General features: G+C 58.3%; 1 protein-coding gene across 4 annotated transcripts in view; it reads left to right on the forward strand.

Moving 5' to 3' along the window:
• Positions 1–324: 324 nt before the first annotated feature.
• CXXC5 (CXXC finger protein 5) overlaps positions 325–25,235 on the forward strand; it is a 33,507-nt gene continuing 8,596 nt past the window's right edge. For 2 of the 4 annotated variants that reach the window (XM_037061685.1, XM_037061703.1), the window contains exon 1: positions 325–845. The gene's annotated coding sequence lies outside the window, so the exon portion shown is untranslated. Of the gene's footprint in view, positions 846–909; positions 1,009–25,235 lie in introns of those variants that run through there. The other 2 variants (XM_037061710.1, XM_037061693.1) reach the window with 2 other exon arrangements.

Raw genomic sequence — 25,235 nt, forward strand, 5'->3', positions numbered from 1 at the left:
GGAGCTCCAGGCGCAGTGGCTGCGGCTCCGGCCTCAGAGCCTGCGGCGTCGAAGTGGCCAGAGCTGCGCTGGGAGGAAGGCGGAGGGAGGAGGGAGGGGAGCCGAGCGGGGCGGGGGCGGGGGGGGGGGGTGGGGGGGGAGCGGCNAGAGCCTGCGGCGTCGAAGTGGCCAGAGCTGCGCTGGGAGGAAGGCGGAGGGAGGAGGGAGGGGAGCCGAGCGGGGCGGGGGCGGGGGGGGGTGGTGAGGAGGGAGCGGTAAGTCCGGTCCGGGTTTTGCCGGCAGCCCCCGGGCAGCGTTCAGAGCTTCTGCCCGGGCGGGCGCGCGGCGGCGGCGGCTGAGGCGGCGGAGCCTGAGCGGGGATGTAGAGGCGGCGACGGCGGCGGCACTGGCGGCAGCAGAGGCGGCGGCGGCAGCGAGAGCAGGCGCCCGAGCTCAGCGAGAAGAGCGGCTGAACCTTGCCCCCCGAAGCCGGGCCCCGCGCCCCAGCCCTGCCCAACCCGCGCCCAGCCATGCGCGCCGCCTGCTGAGTCCGGGCGCCTCACCCTGCGCCCTCCGCCCGCCGCGCCGCGCTCCGCTCTGGGGTGATTAGTTGCTTTTTGTTGTTTTTTAATTTGGGCCGCGGGGAGGGGGAGGAGGGGCAGGTGCTGCAGGCTCCCCCCCCCTCCCCGCCTCGGGCCAGCCAAGGCAGCTTGACTCCGGCTCCGGACCCGGGCTCAGCGGCCGGCGGAGCTGGAGCGGAGCGCACGGCGGCGGCGGTGCCTAGAGCGGAGCGCAGCTCTCCGCCCCGCCCCTCCCCCTCGTCCCCGCGGCGGCGGCGGTGGCGGCGTGGACGACTCAGAGAGCCGGTAGGTGTCGGGCCACGGCCCTCCCCCGACCCCCCCGGAGGCCGGCCCCCTCCCCTTCCCCGCCTACCTCCCTCTCCTCCCCCGGGGCCCGGTGCGCGGCCGGGGCCGGAGTTCGCTGCAAGTCGGCGGAAAGTTTGGCGGCGCGGGCTCCCCCGAAGTTCAGGTGCGGAGAGACAGGGACAGGGAAGGAAGGGTCCGCATTTGGGAGGGGCGGGGGACGCCCGCAGCCTGAATCCCGGAGCCCCGTAGGCTGAGAGTCTTAGCGCCTGTGATCGTTTGGTGGCCGCTGCTGTACCCAAGCCTCCCAAGCCGCAGTCGGCGCGGTCGCAGATCACTGAGTTCAGACAAAAAGAGAGGTTTTAGGGTCGGGGACTGCGGGTTGGGCGTCGTGGATTGGGGCTGGGGCTCTCCCTGCGGGGTACTGTCCTCTCCCTAAATACTCGAGCTGGAGGGCGTTGGGGTGGCGGGAGCCCAGGTCCCCACCTCACCGGGTGGAGCGGGCGGAGCGCCTGCGGGGGCGGCTGATTGGAGATCCCCCGCGCGCACTCCCCCCATCAGACCCCACTCGCAGCCCTGTGTTTTGAGGGCGACGGTAACTGCTCAGAGTGCCCTGGACCACGCGTGGCTGAGTCGACCCCCTCCACTTGGAGCGGGCGGTGGCCACATTTCCCCCTCCGGCTCCTCTCCCCGGTTGCCTGCAGGGTGCCTGGCGGGCTGATCAAGTTTGACCTTTTTTTTTCCGTCAAAGTATCACGCCCCCCCCCCCCCGCGCGCCCCGCGGCCTCTGCCTCTCTTCCTCTTCAGCCTAGGGGAGTCTTTCAGGCTGTCTCCCGAGCCCCTCGTGGCCAAGCAGCTCGCAAAGCCAGGGAGGGAGAATGGGGGTGCTCCTCTCTCTGCGGAGCTGTGGGAGGCGGGTGTCCCGGGCCCCTGACTCGCGTTTCTGGTCCCACATTTACCCGTGAAGTTCGGCCCCGAAGCCCCCTCCCCTTGTGTTCCCTAGAGCGAGGGGCTGAACCGCCGCGGGAAGAATGTGTTAATTTTCTTGCTGGGGGAAGTTGTCCTCTCCCGGAATGAGCTGCTTTCCGGCGGGGAGCGCGGGGTGCGCCTGGCTTTGTTTATTTGTAGGATCGACAGCAAGTGAGTGACCCCAGCTTTTAGATGGGGGGCCGCCTCCGGGACCTGTCAGAAGAGGTGAAGCGCCCAGTGAGAGCAAGATTGCGTTTTAGTTTTTCCTCTCAGGAATCGGAAGGGGTGCGCGGAGTTGGGCTGGTGCCATGGTCTTCAAGAGGGCACCAGCAGATTTTGGGGGGGGCGGTTCAATAGACACTCGTCTGAAAAGACCCACTCTCTCTTGTGTCCTGCGACAGGGGTCTGTAGGGTTGGCCGCCGCGCCCTACTTTGCCCCCGGACCCTGGGTGGTCTGAGAGTCGCGTTTTCAGATTGGGGGTGCTGCAGGGGGCCCCGGAGAGCCAGCCTCTTGACCTCCGTCTTTCTCTGCACCGCGGGTTCTGTTCGGTTTTGTGGCTGGCCCACCCCCACCCCCACCCCCGGCTTTTGCGCAGGAAGCGCTGGGGAGGGGGGCATGTGTGATGGTTCAGCCCTCGCCCGCGCCCGAGCTGCCCCAGGGCGGCCGGCAGAGTCCCTTTCAAGTTTTCCGCTGGGGCCGCCTGGCGGGGGCTGCGTGCGCGGTCGCTGCGGGCTTGTTTGGAGCGCTATTTGAACGCCCGGCGCCACCTCAGCTGCCCCGGTCCGCGGAGGCGGGGGGTGTCCTCCGTGCCATTGAGAGCATTCAAATAAGACGTTTTTAGGGATGTATTGGCTTCAGCTTGCTTTGGTCCCCCTCGCGAAAGACCCCGTGCCTTAGGTTTCAACCGCCGTGGGAAACCCAGAAACTGGGACCCGAACGAAACCTCCTTCCAAACCCCTTTTTGAGAGCTCTGCGGAGAGACTGAGGCCGGCGTTACCTACTACTGCGTAGTGTTGATTTAGCAGTTTGCCTGGATGAGAGCAAGAGCTGGGGGGGGGGGGGGGGTGGCTCGCTCTGCAGCTGTCACCCCCCCCTCCCAGAACGGAAATTGTTCTCTCTCCTTGGGGAGGAGGGAGAGGGGGTGATTTTTGCTCTGGGAAGGGGTGGGAACTGCTGAGGGAGGCTGGTCTCTGGAGATCGATGTGGAAGCCCCCCCCTCCCCGGCCCCCCCATCCTGGCAGAAGCTGAAGCTCTCCCAGGGAAGCCCCTAGCCAGCCTTGCACCTCCCTCCCCCTGCCACCTCCTTTTCCAAAGGTTCCTCTGCAGAAGACAGACCCTTGGCTGGCTGGCTGGCTGGCTGGCTGTCCGTTGGCGCCTTATTTATGTGTGTGTATTTGGGCCCGGCTGTTTTCTCGGCTCAGCAGGTGACCCTGGCCGGGGCCTCCTATCTCTCTCCCGACAGAGCCTGTTGACTTACCCGTGGGCCAGCGGCCTCGTCTTTATCACGTGAGGCCTGGAATGTCCACCCGGCTGGGCTGGGCTGGGTTGGGTGGGGGAAGGGAAGGGGAGAGGAGGATTCTGCATCCAGGGCCCAGGCCAGTGCAAGCCTATGTTCTCTGGGCTCCCACTGTGACCCCCAGCTCTTGCTGCCTCTACCCAACTTTTTGCTTGCCTCCTACCCATTTGGCAAGTGTGAAACGGAGGCTCATAGGATTGTGGATATGGGGTGGGCAGGGTTGCATCTGGATAAAGAACTAAATCTTTAGGAATTAAATATCCCACCTTCTTGAGCACCCCACCTAATTATTTTGGGAGGGTGGAATGGAGATGGGGTTCTCCTTGGGAGAGAGGAGTGTGGGCTGGGCAGAGGTCAGCTGACTTTCCAGAGTGCAGAGTAGGGTAGAAGAATGGGGGGACACTGATGAGCCCGAGCCAGGCCTGCTTTTCTAGAGCCCCTGTCTGGAGGCCTGATCAGGGAAGTCAGAACTTCCCAAGCCTGGAGCTCCAGATCCAGAGCATGCCTTAATTGGCCAAGAATGAGGTGGGGTTCACTTTTTATTACTGTTATTATTGCTGATCTTTACATGTAATTCACTTGTTCATTGATCCAATGTGTGTTTATTGATCACCTACTGTGTGTCAAAGCCTCACCCTTCTAGGGGTGCAGAAATTAATCACTGACTGTGCCCCTACTCTGGAGGCAGGCCCAGGGCAGAAGCTCCACCCTCTTTCCCCACCTCCTGAGGCCCTGATTGGAGCTTTTCCATTTTTTTTTTCCTGGGCTCTCCCTCTCTTATCCTCATCACCTGGTCTCATTCTAGCCCCTAGCTCTGTGTGTGTGTGTGTGTGTGTGCGCGTGTGTGTGTGTTACTTGATTAAGTGTATTAATAGTTAAACTCTCACTCATAGCTGGAACTCACCAGACCACAAAAAACCTCCCCAGTTACTCACGCGCTACTGCCCAACAAGAATATCCCACTCAAGTTTTTTTTTCTTTCTCTTGCTTCCCTCTTTATTCCCCCCAACTTTGAGCCCACCTCCCAGGCTGCAGACAGTGAGAAAGGACTGGCCCCCATTCCACCTGCCCCCTAAAGCCAAAGCCAGTGTGAGCTGCTAGATGAGGCTGTGTGGATCTAGCCTGTTGGCCTGGGGTGTGGGAATCTAGGCGCCGTGTGTGCTGATGACTCAGGACACGTATATCTATGAATCTCTCCGTTGAATGTGTGTCTTTCTTGGGGTCTGGGAGTCTGAGCATAGGAATCTGTGGGTCTAGGAATTGTTTGTGTGTGCACTGCATTTGTCCCTGTGAATTTGGGAATATGTATAATCTGAGTTATGTATGCTAGGAATTTTGTAGAGTGTATGTTTGTGTTTTGTATATATCTGTGTGTTTGTATAATGCTTGTAAATCTGGGAGTGTCTGTTGCTCCCAGAGCGGTGTATCTGAATAGGGAAAGTGTGAACCTGGGCATATCTGAGCTGTGTGGGCATTGGTCTGTGCCTGTCTTTGGTGGCTGGTGTCTGTGTTCCTTTCTCTTTCTGTATCTCTGTCCAGCCTGTCTTTGAGTCCCTCCCTCCCTGATTGAGACCCTGGGTATGATTGTGTGTAGCGCTGAACCTCTCTCACCCTGTCCTTTCCCTCCCCTCCCCTCCTCTCCCTGGCAGTAACCGGGCAGCTTCCCCGTCTGCCTGCCTGCTGGGAGTTTTGGAAGCTGTGGAGGGAGACAGGCTGGGGCCGGGGTGACAGTGCGTATCCACGTCGATGGCAGCCTGTGATTACAGGAATAAAAGGATTTTAAGGTCATGGGTGTTTTTTTTTTTTTTTTTGAGCCCCCTGCCTTTGGTGAAGCCAGTGGCAACAAAGGGCCAGAGCTTGGTGTCTGCTGGTTGGGAGTCTGTCCCCATGCAAGGGAGCATGGGAATGGGGGGCTTCCTGGGAATTTGAACACATGTATGTACATGCATGAGTAGAGCCTGTGAGAGCATGTGTTTCCTATCTGCCTGTTCCCTGGGGGAGAATTCCCAGGAAAACTTCTTGCTTCTGGGTGTTAAATGGGTCTGGAACCCTGCAGTTCTCCACGCATCTTCCCCAACCCTCCCAGTAGGGTATCACCTGGACCAGGCCACATCTTGGGGTGTCAGTGCCCCTGGCCCTGCTCCAGCCCCTGTAATTGCATTCTGCCGCCTAATCCCCCGCCAGCTCAATTAGATCGCAAATTCTTCTTCATTTCCTGCCTCTGATGCTGCCCTCCCTCTGGGCTTGAAGGGCCTAGAAGGGAGGGAGGGGATCCTGCCCTCCTTCCGCCAGCACTAGGGGCTCTTGGGGTGGTGGTGAGATTAGTTCCTGGCACAAGGGCCTGGGGGGTGCGGGCTGGAACCTTGGCAGTCAACAGGACAGGGCTCTGCTGGCCCTTTTTGGACTAGCCTCAGTATCCCCATGTTTGGGGAGGAGACTTTTGTTTTCTAGTGCACAGGCTCTGGGCAGAAAGGCAAATCACTCTGGCCAGGCCCCTAGGCGGTGTCCTCACCCCCAGCCCCTGCAGGTTCTACCCATCTGGTGCTCCCAGGGCAGTTGCTGGCCTGCCCTTGGCACAGGGATTATTACCTTGTTTTTGACCTTTTCATTGTGTCCATTCTGGGGGGCCAGTGAGACTACTCAGTGGGACCACTGAGCTCCCCTCTGCTGAGCCCTCCTAACCCCATCCCTTGACCTCACCCAGACAAGTGTGTTGGAGCTCTGGCTCTGGAGTTAGACCTAGTCCCAAATTCTGATGGTGTCGCTGTCTCGATGGCTGTATGACCTTTTGTGTTCTGTGATCCTCAGATTCCGTATCCCTGGAATGGGATAATAGGAGTACTTGGTCCACAAGACCATTTTCAGATGGACACGAGGACGGTTATGCAGTACCCAGCACCAGTGGCTAACTAACAGTCGGCATTCAGTTAAAGCTGGCTTTTATGGTGAAGAGGACTTCCTATCCCTCAGTGAAAAGGAGGAAAAGGACACATGGCTCCCTCTTAGTGTTTCGGTCTCCATTCTGCTAAACCATCAGGTGTGTGACCTTGGGCGCATCGCCCTGCCTTCTCTGAGTTTCTCTTCCCCAACTCTAAAATGGGACTGATACTAGGCCTGACTTCACAGAGGCTTGGGAAGGGTGTCTGCATGCAGGTGCTTGGCCCCAGCTGCCCCAGCAGGTTTTCAACGTATTACTTGCTTTCTTCTACCTTCTTTCACATCATGCCTGGGTGGGTGGGGCTGGTGCAGACACAGGCTCGGGGATGAGGGGACTGACCAAGGTCATGAGGCTGGTAATGGGACCTGGGTGGGGTGGGAGGGCTAAGGGATGACCTGCTGGCTCCTAGCTATTTTGCTCACTGGCTCAAAGCTGAGCTTTGAGGCATGGCCTTCCCTCCTCGCTGGTCTCTGTGGAAAGTGGTGGCTTGGTTGATTTTTTTCCGTAAAGGAGAACCTGGAAGTCTCCCCCCTCCTCCCTCCGGAGGCACTGTGGCAGCGGCTGTGCTGACAGGTCTTTTGGCCTTCTTGCTAGGATGGCTGGCAGCTCTGGAAGGCCGGTGGCGCACAGACCAGCTAGAGGGAAGAGGGGACGGCGAAGGTCCCCCGCCATCACTAATCCCCACGGCCCCTCCCACCCTCAGTCTGTCCTCTCTGTGGGTGGAAAGACTGAAAGGAGCCACAGCAGGACGAAAGCTGGGGAGACTGGCTCTGCTGGAGGTGGTGGAGAGGGACAGGTGGTGGGGGGCCTCAGTGGGGGGGCGTATCTCACTCGCTAGTCCCCTTATTTCTATGACCTCTGTCACTCATTGGCCTAGGCTCTTTAATATTTCATGGCCCTTGGAGTCAGCCCCCTGCCCCAGCTCACAGGCCCCCTTTGTCTGCCTGCTGCTGAATTGCTGAATTACTGACCCGAGGCTGCTTCTGCCTTCCCCCAGCTGGGCCTGACACCTTCCCTGTCCCTCCTGACCTGCCTCCCTGACACCTCTACTTGTCACACCCTCCATCTCTCACACTCATCCTCTCCCCTTCTCTCACATCTCTGACCATCTCTGTGCCCTTTTTCTTCTTTTGTTGGCCTCCTCCTCTCAGCAGAACAGAAACCTCAGCAACTGGTCCGCTTGCCTGCCTCACCCCTCCTGGGTCCACCCCTTCCTGCCCCCTCCCCCCAGCCATGCTGGCCGTGAGAGCTGGTTTTATTTATTTTTCTGTTTGTTTGGGAAGAGGGCAGTGGCAGTTTTGGGCCCTGGCTGCTGTGTTCTGCCTAGAGCAGCGGGCAGGCCGGCTGTGCTGGCCTCCCAGGAATGTGGCCGGGACGCCCCGCGCTATATTTACTCCCCTCCAGCTGCTGGCCCCAGCAGGGCAAAGCCAGGCCTGCCTGGTGGCCCCGGGGGGAGCCTCATACCCACCCTCCCCAGTCTAGCAGACCCCACATGGCCCTTGGGCCCACTGTTCCCTCCCTTCTCTGTGACCTCCGCTGACCTCCTAGGACTCTTCTGGCCCGCCAGCAGGAACACTCGTCGTTGGTGCCAGTACGGCCATAAAATGGGGGCTCTAGGGCCTGATTCGTGTGGGCCAACACCTGGCAACGCCCCCCACCCCACGAGGGGCCTAGCCCAGTCCTGTAATCTGGTGGCCAGAACTATGTAAAGCATCTTTCTGGGGCCTCTCCCCACCAGGCCTGGTCCTTGCTCTTGCCACATCCATGATCACTGGAAGGGGTGCGTGGGTAGGGTAGGTGGAGTTGGGGGAGTCCTGACCTGGCGTGAGCAGCTGTGTTCCCTGCACTGCTGCTGTACTCCCAGATACTTTGCCCTCTGCCGGAACTCCTCATGTGGACATATGTGTGCATATCTACTAAGTGTTCATACATGTATGTGCAACATGCATGGACACATGCTGGATCATACCTTCCTTGGAGGCAGGGCCATGCCTCCTGTCACTGGTTCCGTCATTCATCAGATGCGTATGGGACTTTGAGCCTGCTCCTTGCCGGCCATGCAGTGGGGTGGGGCAGTGATTCCTTCCCGTCCCCCAGTGCCTGGCACCAGCGAAGTGTCTGAAGAGCTCTAGCTGCTGCTCTGATCAATTGCTGTCCCAATAACAATAATAATTTGTAACAGTGGTAATGGCAATGGCTAACTGGCACTGTTTCTAGCCTTCACTTTCTTTAATCTTCACAGTAGCCCATTGAGTTGGTGCTGTTAGCATCCTCATCTATTGAGGCTGGAGAGTTTGTGACTTGCCCAGGACAAACTCTCCGGTGGAATTAGGACCTGGTAGAGCCCTTCCTGGTCTGTCTGTGAACACCGTCAGGGCAGCCAGGGTTGATCTGCAGGTGGTTTTTCTTGCACCTGCCACACTGCCTGGCACACAGCAGGGACTCCCTAAATGCTTGCCGACTACAGGCTTTACTCTCCTTCTTGAGATCCCCGTATCCCTGACAAGGATCCTGGCATGTAGTGGGGAGAAGGGCTGATGGACCAGTTGGGTGAATGAAAGAATGAATTAATGACCAGATGATTACTTGTGGAAATCAGTGCTCGCCGCAGACATTGGGATGGGAGGTGTGCTTGTGGTCAACTAATGTTTAGAGATTACTGGCCCTACAGAGAATCATGGGAAGTGAGGTGGGGGATTGGGCTAAGAGATGCAGACAGAGACCAGTAGGCTGCTGGATCTGAGCCCTTTGGGCAGGTCACATCTTCTCCCTGGACCTCAGTTTTCCCATCTATCAAGTGGGGTTGGGAGCTTTTGTTGTTGCGGTGGCCTGCTGGCCTGAGCTGGGGCTGGCCTGGGAGGCTGAGAGGTGAGGGGACTGGCGGGAGGAGGAAGCAGCGGGTGGTGAAGACAGGAAGGTGAAGCGTGGAGCTTGGCTTGGAACCTGAGAAGCACGGAGACCAACTCTGACCTGACGCCCGTCCTGCCTCTGAGCTGCAGGGTGGGGGTGCAGGCTCACAAACCTCTAGCTACCCACTCTTGCTCTGTCGAGGGCTGGGCTTCCTGACATCTTCGCCATCTATGGGCCTTGAGGAGCTGGTCTGCTCGCCCGGACAAGACCAGCCATATCCACAGGCCCACAGCTCCCCACCCCACCTCACGTCCACTTCTGTTGACCCTGTTGGGAGAGACCCAGCCTCTCAGCTTCCCCCAAAGCTAGACAGTAAATTGGTTAGCTGGACCCCCTGAATGTCAGATCTTGGTGGCTTAGAATTTTTAGGCCACTCACAGGAGTCCAGAATTAGAGAGTGCTTGGAGCAGAAGAATTCTCCAGTCAGGATTCCTATCCTGTTGCGATTCTAGAATCACAGAACCATGGGTTTTACTGCTAGAGGAAAGCGTGAATGGTCATGTTTCAATCTTGTTTGATGCTAGGGGACACTGAGAATATGAAGGGAGGGGCTTCCCTGGGGTGCCCCTCAGGCGACTTGAGTATATACACCTGAGGCAGAAACCCAGTTCTGTCACTGACCCACTGCTCTTTAGAGATCTAGCTAATGTGGAGAGTGGGTTGTATGGTAGCAAGGGGATGTGGCTAGCCTGCAGGCACAGGAGGGGTCCTCTTGGTGGTGCCCACCGCCCGCTGCCCACGCTTCCCGAGGCACCAGTGTGAGGAGGAAATGCAGGCTGTTGCTTCCAGAGACAGCCGGCAGGGCCGGGCGGCTTCCCAGCTCCCCTGTGATTCATGGCTGCTTGCAGCTCCCCCCTCCCCTGGGGGCCTCAGCAGCCCCATCTGTGCAATGGGAGAGGAGGCTCTGTCCCACAATGTACCGTCACAAAAACAATACAGTTGGGATTCTTTTCAAGACCACCCTCAGGCCGTGGGAGAGTTGTCCCAACTAGCCAGCTGGACTTTTGGATCTAAAGCACTCAGAAATCCTTCTTGGAGTCACTGTAGTGCTTCCAGTTGCTTGGAAGGGCTGAGTGGGCTCCTGGGGCAGAAAGTGTTGGTGTAGGGTTAATGGATGGAGAAGGGTCCCACAGTCAGAGTCTCTCTCCTTCAGGAAGACAGAGCAGTGAATGGGAGGGCTAGGTTACCAGGCTGCCTCCTGACCTTAGTGTACCTGTCTGTAAAATGGAGGGTGTTGTTCCATGAGGTCATTCATTCAGGGTCCACTCTGTGCATGGATATGTGCTGTGGGTGCTGGGGATGTCGGGGCAAGTGGTGGGACCGGGAGGGGGGCTCCTTGGCTGCAAACATGGGGTGGGAGTGTGATTTGGCTGAAGGAGTGACTCGGGAAGAAGGAATGAGGTGGGGGAGATAAGGAGCTGGTCAGTTAGGCAATGTCTAGCGGAAAATCCCAGCTGACCTAAGGAAGTGTTTCCTCCACTGGTCTCCTGGGAGGGAGACAAGACAAGCAGGAAGGAGGGTAGCTGGGTGAAAATAAGGCCCCCCCAGCCAGTCCAAGTGGAGACATCCTAGGTCTGGCAGCTGGGTGGGTGTGCCCCTTACACTGTGGGGTTGGAACACATCTTCTTTCCCCAAGCTCTGAGGCTGGGCCTGTGGTGGGGGGCTGGGGCTGCCAGGAGGGGCTGGGCCATTGTCCGTATTTCAAAGCCTTCCCCAGGGGCTTCTTGGTAGCCCCCACCCTGTCCTGCCCTGTCCTGAGCTGCCATAGCGGGGGTGGCAGATGCTGTTTCATCGCTGAGGCGAGTGGGAGGCCTCCGGAAGGTCCTCCTGGGAGGTTCCGGGGGGCAGCGGGGGCGTTGGCAGCTGTCTCCCAGTGAGCTGGCTCAAGTGGCCTCCCAGGTCCCTTAGTCCCCCAGGCCTGGGGGTGGGTGGTGGTGCCTCAGAATTGAGACTGGTCCCTCCTGCCTTTGCTACCCCCACTGCCCACTGAGCTTTTTGGCTCTGGCCCCCTCCCATCCCTGGCTGTGTCTGCAGAGCCCCCCGGGGAAGGCAGGGGAGGAGGCGCAGCGGGCTCAGAACAGCGGGTGCCCGCGCAGCCAAGTATTTGCGCGAGCTGTCAGAGACAGACAGGCATGTGGGGAATTTGGTGCGTGTGGGGCTGGGGGAAGCAGCCGGGTGGGCAGGCAAGCAGGAGGTGGGAAGCTGGGAAGCTGGGGCTGCCTCCCCCGCCTGCAACCCTGCAGAGACCACCATTCTCCCAGCCCAGACCAGAAGGTATATCCAGCCCCTTCTGTCTGACTGTACCAGAATGGCGAGGGGAGTGGGACTGTGACTCCGGCGGAGGTCTGATGACGGAGCTGACACTGGGGAAGGGAGTGCCCCGTCAAGGGCCTGATCTTGGGAGAGGCTGTCTGGTAGAGTATGGAGCCAGCCTGGAATCCGGGTTGTGCCCAACTGTGGCCTCCAGGAAATAGCAGCTGTCATGCTCCCAAGTCCCCCTCAATGTGCCCCCCCACCACACACACCAAGCCTGGCACAACTTGTTTCCTGGCCAGGGTCCGGCTGGGGCAGATTGGAGGAGCCTGGTGGTATTGCCCAGCCTGGGGAAGGGACAGGCGTGGTGGAGGCGGTCACGTTGATAAGCCCAAAAGTACTTGGGCTGCTGAGTAGGGGCTCCTCCAGTTATTTTGCTGAAGCAGGTTGGGGTCACTTTGAGGAAGAGACCAGACCCTTATCTCCCTGGACAAAGACCCCAATTTAGTAACCTTTGTGGTCTCTCCAGTAGTGTCTGTTAGGCAGGTCAGGGCCTAGAGCTTAGTAATACTTGGCATTTCATAACTGAGAGCCCAGAGAGGCCAAACACTGGCCCAGGGTCACACAGCGTGCTCCCCAGCCTTCTTCCTACCCTCGTGGGTGGAGCCAGTGGGTAGAGGTGAACACTGGGGATGGGGGGCTATATTTAGTCAATTTTGCAGAGCCAGAGGGCCCCTGGGAGCAGCTGTTGGTGGTGGTGGGGGGTGCAGACAGAGGCCTGGAGCTGCATTTAGTCTGGACAGAAATATCCTCCCCCCACCCACCCACCCACTGGCTCAGTGGCCAGGCTGCGGGCTTGTCCCCTGAGGGGCAGCTTGCCTGGGCCTGGCGGCTGGCGGGACAGGCAAGATGACCCGATAGGCTTTTCCCAGCTCAGGTTTCGATGAAACAGGAACCGGAGCCGCAGCCTGGGCTGTGGGGGCCAGGGCAGCCAGAGCCTGGGGGCCAGGGCTGCCTCCCCCGCACCTCCCCCTTCTCCCCATGATGCAGCCTCCCCTTCTCAGAGGCCTGGGGAAGCAGCAGGTTATTTATCAAGCCAGCCTCCCTGCCGCGTCTGGCAGCCATGAGCCCAGCAGAGCAGGGTGAGCTGGGCGGGCGGGCCTCGGGATGAGCTCAGGAGACGTGAGTCACCCCATCCCCAGCAGCCCCACGAGGCCCTGCGGCCTGGCAGGCAGAACAGACTCATGCAGGCCCCATGCGGCACACCCCGGGGCACACGCTTGGGACAGACACAGTCACTCAGCTCACGCAGTTCCACATGACCTGCACACACAATTGACACACACGGCACAGGCTTGATTCCCTACGCTGTGGACACTGCAGAAGCACACTCGCTGTTATACTCACAGCCCCAGCTTCTGATGGACACGCACATGGGCACACATATCAGCAAATGGACATGCACAGTCACGCATGTGCGTGGCATGTCTGGGGGATCCCACACACTGGTCCCTGAGGCGGTGTGGGCGTGCCCCGTCCTGTCACAGGCTCAGGCAGCCGTCCTCAGGCCATAGCTCCCATGTAGATGGTACCCCAGGGTTGGGTTGGGAGTACAGACATAGTAGAGCCCGGGGTACGCACATGACTCGCTGGGGCTCCTGTCACCCAGATGCCCCTGGTTTCAGCTGGCCCAAAGGAGGCCCAGCCCTCGGCCACATTACAGGCGGCTGAATTCTGTGCGGTGGGCATGAAAAGGGAGACATTTCCCCCCAGTCTTCCAGACCTGCTGGCCCTCTCAGGAGGAGGCGCAAATATCAGGCGTGGCACTGTTAAACCCACCCTGTCTCCAGGATGGGGTGCTCTGGCCATGGCAGAGCCCATTGAGGGTGGGTGGGGAGGGATATAGAAGAGCTAGGAAGAGGACAGGCTGGAGAAGGAAAGCTGTGAACAATCAATTTTTCCAGGAGCGCCAAGTAGTCAGCTGCCTCCCCAGCTTGGGGTGTGGTCATTGGGAGATTGGGGGTTGCCAGAGATTCGGGAAGGAATAAGACCCCCTTATCCAGTGAGTTGTGACCCAGGGGTGTGTCTGCCCATCCTCTCTGCACATCTTGGCACCCACTTTCCTCTGTCCCCTTGATTCCCAAGCCCCTCATTATTTCCCCCTAGTTCTTAGTCTGCTGGCCTGCAAAACGGATGGAGAGCTGGTGTGAGTATAGGGAGGGCCCAGGCCGCTGAATTGGAGGGATACCTCTAAGCTTCTGTTGCCCTTGGGGGCTAGGACCTGCCTTGCCTGGATGAGGCAGAACTGGGGCATACCCATTTTTCATGTACTGGAAAATACACCATTTTTCGGATGAGAGAATTGAGTCCAATGGGGATGGCTTCTTGGTCATCTAACACTCAGATTACAGATTATTCTGGGCCCATCGGATTGAGACAGCCCAACAGGGGTCAAGGGGCAGATAGCTTAAGGCCTCAGCCCAGGCTGGCTTCCACTTTCTGGCCACAGGGGTCTCCTATAAAGGCCTGGACAGTGGCCAGGGAGGGAAGAGGGGCCCAAGAATTCTGAGGGGAAAAAATGACCCTGGTCATGGTCCATGTCCCTGAGCCATGGACCCTGTAGTTGGCCAGGCTTGGTCACTTCCTGCTATGTAATCATGGGCCAGTCTGCCAACCTCTCTGGCCTCACTTTTGCCACCTGTGAAATGGATCCGAGCCTTATCTCTGTGTCTCAAAGCCACAGGGTTTGAAGTAGATGGTGGGGTGTGGTTCTTATCATGTCACACCTGGATCTCCAGTCCTCGCCCCCACCCCACCCCCCACCTGTCTGCTCCAGCAAAGCCGGCATTTTCCTGGGAGTGGTGTCCCCACAACATGGACTCTTTAATTAGAATGTCTTGGATTTGGCCTTCTCTGAAGCTGGTCTCAGATGGGAATGCTGAGGTGTGGGAGTAAGGAGGCTGACCTTTGGGTCACAGGGAGGGGGAGGGGTGGGAATGGGTTGGACCCAGGGCCGAAGGACCTGGGCTTCTTGAGTGTCTGGACATTCCTGGGGACTTCACAGTAGGACAAAACAGAAGGGGCCAAGGCTTTCTCTGGCTGCTACCCGCCAACACACATGCAGGCCATACATTAGTCTCAGGGACTCCAGGTGGCAAATGGGGCCTTTGCAGGGTGGTGAGGAGCTTGGCACGTGCCAGTGTGGAAGAGCTGCTGGGGCTGTGGGGACTGAAGAAGTGCTGGCCTAGAGCAGGCAGGGCTAGGGCTCGAAGGAGGGAAAAGGAAAGGTGGGCAGGAAGTAAGGTGTGTTCTTCCTGCGGCCAGAAAAGGAAGGGTAAGCCTGGACAGCTGAGCGCTGCCCTCCCTGTAGCCTTCAGACCTCTACTGTATGCTCATCTCCCCATGTTCCTGCAGGTAAGCAGGGGAGGGGGATTCTCTCTATTTGGGGCTGGGGAAACTGAGGCACCAGGGATTGTCAGACTCAAAGGCAAACGGTGGCCAGGCGGGGGCCACAACCTAGGTTCCCTGACGCTCCTGGCTTGAGCTGTCCTTGACATTCATCTTATGCTGGCTGATGATGACAGTAAAAGTGATAACTGAGCAATTATTTATTGAACTCGTTCTGCATGCTGGCTCTCTCTAGGACCCTGATGGGAGCGGGGCTGTTACTGTGTGCATGTCACAAATCAGGGAATGGGCTCAGCAAGGTCAAGCAACTTGCCTGAGGTCACTTAGGATGGAGTGGGAGAGAAGCGTTGACTCGAAGCCCACGTGGACTCGAAGCCCAGGTGGACCGTTCAGTATCCTGCATCTCTGCCTCTGGGGGCTCCCACCCATCCCTCATGATCACACACTGTGAGCGGTGTTCCTGGTTGGGCCAGCCCCCCCGCCCACCTGTGCCCAGGCCCGTCCATGACTCTCTTAGGGATTTCTGCTGTGGCACTCCCCAGGTTTGAATGAAAAGGCCTTGGGAGGGTGCGCCCTGTTGCCTTGGCTTCTGCAGGGGAAGTGGTTCGAGGAGAGTGGGGTAGGGGATGCTCCAGGGAGCAGCTTCTGCCCTGAGGGATCTCCTTGAAGACCAATTCCGACAAACTCCATTGTGACAGCAGCCCAGGGCCTGGTCAGGGTCACACCCCACCCCACCCCTTAACCTTCCACCTTCCTGGGGGCTCTTTTGCCCTCTGGGGAGCCCTGCGGGGAGTCTCTGAGAGAGTGCCCTTGAGCTGGAAATACCTTTCTGTACACAGGGACAGTCACAGTGACCCCACCCCCACCCCCAGCAGCCAGCTGGTTAGCCAAAGACAACAGACACAATGTGGCCCTGGGTTGGGGCTCACTTAAAGGTCACTGAGTTGAGCTTACGTTGCTGGAAGTAGGGCCGGCCTCAAGTGGAGGAGCAGACTCTGGGTTTGGGGCCTTGTGCCATGTAGCAAGTCACTTCGACTTTCTGGTCTCAGTTTCTACATCTGTGAAATGACGGAGAGTCTGCTCTGCATACTCTTTGAGGCAGGGGTGAGTCACAGTCAGGCACGCCCATGTGCTTTTCACCTGGTGTCCCCAGATCCTCTAGGTTTCTGCAGCCCCCTCATGCTAGCACAGGATCCAGGGGGTGCTGGGTGGGCTCTAGAGTTGAGCCAACCTGAGTTTTACTCCCCCCCTCCACGATCCACAACTTGGTTGACTTTGACCAGTCACTGCCCCACGAAGCTCTGAACCCCAGTGTCCTCATCTGTAAAATGGGTGGGTCATGGGGCCTACCTCTCTAGGACCATGTGGACAGAACACCTGGCACCACAATGGTGGTGACAGTATTGCGGTACCCCCAGCCTTGGTTGCAGGGATTCTGGGAAGGAGACAGTGCCAGTCTGCTGGCTCAGCTGGCTTGGCCACTGACCTTCAGAGCACCCAGGCTGTCAGGGCCACCTGACTGCCTGCTGGGCAGGCAGGCGGATGGCAGCGGGGAGCGTCAGCCAGTTCCTCGCCTGACACTGCCCTCCCCTGCTCCCGCTCTCCTCTCCTTCTCTGCGTCTGTGTGTGAGCTAATTAATCTCAGCCCCTTTGGGAAATTACAACGCTGCAGCCTCAGCCTCCTCAGCCTCAGTGCCTGTGCTGCTCCTGGGCCCGGCCGAGACCCACTGTGGTTTAGGGGCATGGGGTCGGGGATGGGGGTGGCAGGACTAGCTGCCCAGGCATGGCTCTCTCTTAGCCCCCCACCTTCTGGCTGGTAGAAGGAGGGCTCTGGCCTCGAAACCCCCTCCCCTACCAGACAGGATCCATGAGGATCCAAGCAGCTGCCCCACTGGGGTGAAACCCGACTCCCGGTGCCTCTTTGACCTGGGGCTGGTATGGTCACCTTCTCACCCCACATTCTGTCTCATCGTGGGGTCCCCTTGCCTGCCCAGCTTGGACTGATGGGGACATGCAATTGTAGAATTCTGCTTGGGAAATTAATTCAAAAAAGTTAATTAATTGGCAGTTCCGGAGGTGGCAGACTCCACACCCAGCTGGTCCTACTGACATGAGTGCTGACCTGCCTGAGATACGTGGCTTGTGGCGCAGGCCGGAGAGAGGGACACCAGTGACCTGGCTGGGCAGCCCTAGGACAGGCAGCAGATGCGCAGTAAGGCAGAAAGTTCGGGCCAGTGTTGTGACCCAGAGGAGGTGCCCTGAAAGGGTCTGTCAGCTGGACCTGCTGAGATACGCTTGGCACCCTGAGGACTGGGTCACTTGCTTGTATAGTCAACAAGGTGAGTCAGGCTCCTCCGGTGCGCAGACCCCAGTGTCTCAAGTGCCCCGAGTCAACATAGACCACTGAATGTTTTGTCCAATTCTTCTGAATCCCTTTTCTCAAGGAAAATCTCTCAACCTATACCCAAAGTTTTTCCAGAGGGCTCAGGGGACATTACTGGGCCCACTGTGCAGATCAAACAACTGAGGCTCAGAGAGGATGTGACTTGGCCAAGTCATTCAGCTGTATCCTCCAGCAGGATAGAGGAGGGGTCCTGTAAAGCTTAGTCTTCTTACCAAGGGCAGAACACTCCCGCAGGCAGCCCCTCCCTAGTGTAGGTGACAGGAGCCTAGAAATTGACTCTTTCCCAAGCAGAAGGCCAGAGAACTTGGCCAACCCTTTCACCCTGGCACCCCTGGAACTATTGTGCCTCCTTCTCCCCACCAAACCCCACCCTGGGACATTTGTGTGTGCATATAGGGGCTTCCCTCACCATCCCACCCAATTCTCCGGATGACCCAGCTGGGTTGAGACAGGAGGCCCCACGCCCCAGGGCTCTAGGGCCCCTGATGGCAGCAGCCCGACCAAGTTCTAGTTTCTGGAGGAGTGGGGCTCAGTACAGTCTTACTCAGACAGAAGAAGGATTAAGGCTGGGGCAAGAGGTGGCTAGGCCAGGGACAGTTAAGGGATACTGATTGAAGAGGGCCAATAAGGTGAAGAACATGAGCTTTCAAGACATTGTGTGGCCTTGGGCGGGTCCCTTAGGTTCTCTGAGCCTCATTTTCCTCATCTGGAAAACGGAGATGGTCATATGTACCACTCAGAGGGCTGTGGTGGGGTGCAGGGAGGTATAACTGCTTGAAGCGTCTGACCTTGGCACCAGGCTAGGTGGGAGAGCAGGAAGCCAATGGGACTGGGCTGGCTCCAGGGCCTGAGAAGACCAGCGGGTGTGGGGGGGGGACCTGGTGCATGTGGTTGGGACAGGAGCTGGAGGACACAAGAGGAGGTGATATTTGTGAGGCACCCAAGAGCCACAGCTAGGAACCCAGAGCCCTGGGGCCTCTAGGGGGAGTCAGTCCATACAGCATGTGCTCCGGGGTTTGTTCAGAACATTGCCTCATCTCCAGGCTCCAAGTGGGCCCCACAGTGAATCATGTAGGCCTTACCTTTTATAGTGGTTCAGAGGAAAGTGACCGTCACGCACAGGCTGAGCTGAGCACTTTGTGTTCCATATCACCCTGATATGGTCGTTAGTTCTGAGTTTCTTCAAGGACTGACCCCTAGTCTTGGATTTAAGTGGGCCACACCCACTCCTTGAGCATCCTGTGTGGGCTAGGTCATGGAGTCAGAGAGGAGAAACTTCCTCTGCTCATCTCACCTCCTTCTAAAAGCCCTCCCTGGTGCCGCCTTTCACTGCCAGTGCCCCCACCCCACCCCCACCCATTAGGTCATTGGCTGAATGCTTGGGGTTCTCTGCATAGACTTTTTAAAAATATTTTCTAATTTCTTTTTTTTTTAAGATTTTATTTATTTATCTTTAGAGGGGAAGGGAAGGAGAGAGGGAAACATCAATGTATGGTTGCCTCTCCTGTGTCCCCCTCTGGGAACTGGCCTGAAACCCAGGCATGTGCCCTGACTGGGAATCAAACTGCAATCCTCTGGTTTGCAGGCCCACGCTCAATCCACTGAGCTACACCAGCCAGGGCTGCATAGACTTTTAAACCCTTCTCTCTGTGTGTCTGTCCATTCCCCGCCCTGGACTGGAAGCTCCCTGAGGGTGGGGGTCCATGGCATTTCTCTCCCATGCCCAGCACAGTCAGTATGGGACGTGGATTATAGGGCTCCTCTTTTCCTGTTTTACGTATGGCCCTGTGAGGATGTTGCTCAGCCAAGGTCACAGCTTTTTGAGGGGCAGGGCTAACTTGGCCCCGGGTGGGTGTGGGGCTGCTGGTGCCCTCTGGTGTGTCTCCCTACAGACCTCAGGGTCTTCCCAGACTTCTTTGGGGCCTGCAGCTCCTGATCCACCTGGCAGGCAGTGTTCTGGGTGCCCAGCCTTGAGCCTTGTGCCCCTGAGAGGTTTGGGAGTAAGGAGTTCTGGCATCTCCCAGCCTCGGTTTCTTTATCTGTAAAATTGGGGACGCTGGTACCTCTTCCTGCTTGTGCTTGGTGAGGAGGTGATTAAAACAAATAATGGATGCCTAGAACTTAATACGAACTCCTTGAGTGTTCCCTGTCGTTATTATTACTAACACTTATTTTTTTTACCATCACATTATCATTCATGCTCCCTGGGCCCCAGCAGCTGCAGTGGCTCTGGGCCTGGGCAGAACTCTGGTCTGCAGAGAAGTTGCAGTTTCTAATTAGGCCGTGGCCCAAGGAGAGGGCCTGGGTTCTTTATTTTAGCTAGAGGATGCCACCTGCCCAAGGCTTCCCCAGCCCGTCATCCACTGGGCTAGGGCTGTGACCCCTCTCCAGCCTGAGGTAAGGGGCCTGGCTCCAGGCAAAAGCCTCCCCAAATTTCCCCTGCCACTCCCTCCCCCTCACAGACCTCCAGGGCCATGAATCATTTATGAGGCAAAAATGAAACCAATTAAGGACAAACTTTGAAAGCCTCTAATTGCTGTGCCTGGTGGCACCGAGGAATGAGGGGAGGCAGGCCAGTCCGGTGTGGAATCTCCTTGGCCCAGGCCTTCCCAGGCCTCCTGTCCCACCGCGTCGCAGGGCGCCACGGCTCCCCGCCGCCTCCCGGCCGGCTGCGGATGTGCCTGCGCAGCTCCGGCTCCGGCGGCGGCTGCTGCGTCTGCCGCGTCTGCCGCTCCGGCGCCCGCCCGGGTCCCAGGCCGACTAATTAGGGCCGGCTCCCCTCCCCTCGCCGCCCGCTCCAGGCCCGAGGTGATGGCGGCTGTTCCTGCCGTTCTGGGGCCCGTGACCCAGAGCTGGCCGCGTTTCTCCAGGCGGGAGCCAGCTCTGCTTGCCTGGCTTAACCCAGACAAGCCCAGGACGCCCTGTCCTTGAACTGGGAGGTTGGGGCTCCCTGCGCCCCCACCACGGGGTTCAGGCTTGTGTAAGCTCTGGGCCTCGCCGGGGTACATGACTTGGACAGTCCCATTCAGTCTTAGGGAGAGAGATGCTCATCCCAGGGAGCGGTTGGGAGAATGACTGATGAGATGGAAGCTGGAGGACACAGGGGAAGGGGTAGGATGAGGTGGGCCGAGCTCCTGAGGTGCTGTCTTTGTCCACAGGATCCAGTTCTTTCTCAGTTTTGCCACAAACACAGTGATCTTGTGCAGATTGTTTAGTCTCAGTTTCCCCCATTTGTAAACTATTAGGACTGACTAGTTTTCTTCTCGACTTGGGACTTGAGGAGCTAGGTTTTTTTGCCCCCTATTCCCCTCTCTTGGGGGCTGTTGAAGGGGTGGTGGCCTGGGGCTGGTGTATGGGCCCAGCAGGGCCTGCCCCACTGCCAAGAGCCCTGGGCACCAATGACCAACCTGCTCCCTGTGCTGAAGGCCAGGCAGGCCCTGCGCACTCAGGCACGTTGTTTGCTGAAACTGAATTTCTGTGCTTGTGTTTTTCCATAATTATATTAGCAGGTGGGATTTTTCCTCGGGGAAGCGGTGGGAGGGGGAGCACCATGGCAGTGTCCCCCGCCCGCTCTGAGCGTGAGCTCACATGGCTCTGCCCGCCTGCCTGCCCGCCCGCCCGTAATGATTTTTTAATTATGCAGCCAGTGCTCGGAATTGCTAATCCACCTCCAGCCCAGCATCCCCTCCTGCAGCTCACACCCCAGCCCCTCACTGGTGTCCCCAGAGTGGTGGTGCCCCACCCCACAGCCGTCACTGATGCCCATGCCCGGACCACAGCACAGCGGGAGAGAGGGTAGGCCCAGAAGGGCTGAAGGGGCACCTCTTCAGCTGCAAGTGGAAGAACTTTGGCTGGGGGGGGTGCGCTGTGGCTCTCTTTGTCGTCCCCAACCCTGGCCCAGCATGCTTATACCAGCTAGGACAGCCATGGCATTGGAAGGGGCCAGGGAGTTACTGGTGCCTGCCCCTCGGTGACGTGGCCACACCCATTTCAGGGACATCAGCCCATCTCTCCAGCCTTGTGTGACCCAGAGACACACACAAAAGTATGATCTTTGTCTCTGTCACACTCACACATTTCACTTCCCTTTTCCCCACACACTGCCTCACAGTCACGCAGCCAACATCACGCTCTGTGTTCTTGTACAGAGCCACACCTGGGGGCCAGGGCACCCTCTGGAGACCCCTGCTGTCTTCCTTGCCCTGCAGTGACCCTGCCCCCACTCCCCTGTCTCCATACCCTCCCACCCCCACCTCTGACTAGGAACACTCAGGTCTCCCTGCTCCCACCTGGTGGGATGGCTTCCTGTGGCTGGGGCCTGCTTGAACCTCCATCAACCTGGCCTGGGGGAGGTAGCAGGGGGTTGGGGGGTGTGCTGCAGCACTGTGGCGGCGGCTCTTCTCCAGGCGCCCAGCTGTGGCATCTGTCAAGGTCAGATAGCAACTCCGGAACCAGCCGGCTGGGCCCCACGGCCCCTCTCGCCTCATTATTTTTGTGTTCCGGGGCTGCGGCGACACCTCCCTCCCTCCCTCCTCCCCAGTCTCCCGCCTCTTGCCTGCCTCCCCCACGCCTCTGCAGGGAGGGCCTGCGGTCTGGGGGCTTTTGTTTTCCAGTTTTTTCCACGCTCAGGCCAGGCAGTCTGGTAGACACTGGCCAGGGCTGTTGGGTTTTGAGCGCAGACAAGGCAGGTGCCACCCCCATGACTAGGCAGGGGGTGAAACACTAGTGAAACACTGGGTTGGTTTCTCAGGGGCACAAACTGAACCTGGGCGGAGCCCAGCCCCACCACAGCCCCAGAGCACCTGTGGGCAGCTTCCTGTTTCCACAGGGGCCCCAGCACCTGGCATCAGTTCCTGTGTACATCATCCCCATCCAGACCCCTCAGAGGCCCTGATACTACTCTTAGTCCGCACACGTGCATACCGCGCACACACACACTGGTATACACACGTCAGAGATGTGTTGACACTCACAAGCCAAAAGAACCCACAAATATACAGCCTGCCTGTCTGCCCATAAACCGTGTATACTATGTGCTGGTACACACTCACTGTGGGACACACAGACACATCACTGATGTAGGTAGCACACATTTCACTTGTACACAGGGGTCACACAAAGACCTCTGCCTACCCTGATAGGTAAGCCCCATGTCTACATCAGTGCTCACACCCATACCTGAGACTGTATGCGTGCACCTGGGCACATCCACAGCCCCCTGGAGCATCCACAGCCCCCAGACACACTTATGCATGCAGCATTCACAGGGGTCTGACGCACCTCCCAGACATGTACACCCAGATGTACTTGTCCTTAGTGCTGCTCCTCACAATGCACACTCTAGCCTGAGCTCACGCCCTGGGGCTTAGTGATCCTGGAGCACAGTCACACCACCTAAGGGCTTTTGTCCTGTGAAATGCTGAAGTGAGCTTGATGCCTCCCCCTGATGTGCTCTGTGTTTCCAGAGAGCCGCTGGACAGGGAGAAATGGCAGCTGACAGATGGCTGCCCTGCCCACCTGGCCAGCCTCTTTATGTGCACCACCCTGAGCCCAAGAGCACAGAGATGGAGTGGGACGGGGCGGGGGGCAGGTTCCAGGTGGGTCACGATGGACTTGGTGACTGCCGGGAGAGAGGGCAGGCTTGGGGTTGTCCTCTCAGGCACTGTCTCTGGGTCCTTCTGCCTGCCCCACCTCCAGATAAGGGTGTGTAAGCAAGCGTTCAGGAGATGAATGTGGGCAGACTCCAGGTCCCCCAGGGTCTCTGGGGTAGCCATGGCCATCTCACTTCCTCCTCCAGCTGTGGCCTGCTGTGACCGCCCCTGAGAGGGGGAGGTAGCTGGAGGTTTAGCAGGGGCAGGGCCCCCACCCCCCCCAGGAAACTCAAAACCCTGGGCCAGCCGCGGGTGGCGGGTTGGGGCAGGCACAAAGAGGGCCTCTGTGCGGCCCGGCTGGGCTGCCCACAGGATTCTGGGGGAGGAGGCAGGAGCCAGTTTCCGTCCCATTCTGCTTCCTGCGGAGGCCGCCGGAATGCCCGGAGCTCTGGCCCAGCCTGGCCCGTCCGGCCCACCCGCAGCCCCTTCCCCTGTCTTTTCCTGGGCCTCAGGGTACAGCTGCAGACTTTTCTGCACCAGTGCCCTAACATGTTCTGACCAGAGCCTGGGAGCCCAGACCCATGGGAAACTCAGGGGGTTCCCCTAGACCGAGGGCTGAGGAGCCAGAATTCCTCCCTCTGCCTGTCTCAGAGCCTTTTGCCAGTGTTGGAGAGCCAGGCCCCGGAGTTACACAGACCTCATTTCAAGTCCTGGCTCTGCCACTAATTGACCTTGTGACCTTAGGCAGGTCTTGTGACCATAGGCAGGTGACTTTACTTCCCTGAACCTCAGTTGCCTCATCTGTAAATGGGGATAATATTCGAGTGACAGGGAATTCGATGAAAAGACAATGCATGTAAAATGCTTAACACCTGGCAGAGAGTAAACACTCATTATTAGGGCCTGCCGTCATCAGGACCTCTGGGAAGATGGAGGCGGATGGGGGCCAGTAAGCCTCGCGTCAGCTGGGGCTTGGTCCCCACCGTATGACCTGCCCCAAACCCTTCTCTCTAGATCTCAGTTTTGCGAGCCGCAAATCACACCAAGGGCCAATTAACCTCTGTGGGGCCCTCCCAGGGTTTGGACAGTGGGAGGGGTTACTATCTGGAGTCTTTTCAGTATCTCTCTGCCTCTTTCTGCATGGGCCCCTCTGGGATAGTGACTCCTGCAGTTTGGGATGAGGAACAAGAACCATTTTACAATGGGAAAGAGGCTCAGTGTGGGATGGAGTTGGGGGGGGGTGAGTCTTGGTATGTCAGTCATCAGGAAGGGAATGGATGGTGGCACAAACCTAGACCTTAGGACTCCAGTGCCCCAGCCAGTCGTGACACTCACCTCCAAGCCCCAGACGGGCACACACCCTTGCCCCCTTGACTCCTTGTCCCCAGCATCTCTGAGCTAGCCTGCCCTTCCCCAGCTTGCCCAGTGGTGAGGCCCAATAGGAGGGAGGTCCTGAGTAAGTGTATGGGCCCTGATCCCATGTTGGTGTCAGCTCAGACATCACCACTTTGAGGCATGTTAGCTAAGATCCAGGGGCTTTTGAATGGGGAGGGCATAATTTTCTCTGTATCACAACTGCCTCTCAAATTGCCTGCCCTAAAAGGGGCAATAACAGTACTTCAGAAAGTGCAGATGAGGATTCAGTGAGACAAGGCGTGAATGGCATTTGGCACACAGTGGGGCCTCCATACACATTAGCTCTTATCCTCGTGGTCCCGGGTTACAGGTCGGGAAACTGGCTCAGAGGCCATATGCCGAGGTCACGTAGCAAGGAAGGGCCCCTCTCATTCTTCAGCTTTTCCAGAGAAGAAACCAGGCTGTTGAGGAAGGCCTTGCCTTTATCAGAGGTGTCCCTGGCTCTGCATCTCACTCCCTAGGGCCCCAGGTCAGGGCATACCACCCACCTGCCACAGTGTTCCTGTACCTGAAATGGGTTGCCCCCTCTTCCAGCTGTTTTGGGAGTTTTCTGAGGGCTAACAGAGCCCCATGTACTCTTGGGGTTTTCTCAGCAGCATGTTTCAGTCCCAGGCAAGGGGGTTGTGCCTGCCCTGGGCAAAGGGGTGTAAGAGCATCACAGGGTATGGAGGCCAGGAAACACGATGCAGGGCCCCCACCGGCCCCAGTTTCTGTCCTTGGCAGTCAACTTTAGGGTAGTAGTCTTGGGGAGACCCTAGTGGTATTGAGGGCACGTCCCACCCCCAAGCCCCCTGCTGGGTGCTTAGCGTGTGTGTGTGTGTGTGTGTGTGTGTGTGTGTGTGTGTGTCCATCCATAGCTGGATACGTGCTCTGTGCTCTCCGGCCGGGTTTGCAGTTCCCCCAGCCTCCAAGGCCAGTGTCCCATGTGCATCTCCTTGGGCCTGAGTGGGGCTTTTGTTCCCTCTGGAAACTCCCCAGGCTGAATCA

The sequence above is a fragment of the Sturnira hondurensis genome, unplaced genomic scaffold, assembly GCF_014824575.4.
Source record: "Sturnira hondurensis isolate 20B ecotype Veracruz unplaced genomic scaffold, ASM1482457v3 Scaffold0001120, whole genome shotgun sequence".
Lineage (NCBI taxonomy): Eukaryota > Metazoa > Chordata > Mammalia > Chiroptera > Phyllostomidae > Sturnira > Sturnira hondurensis.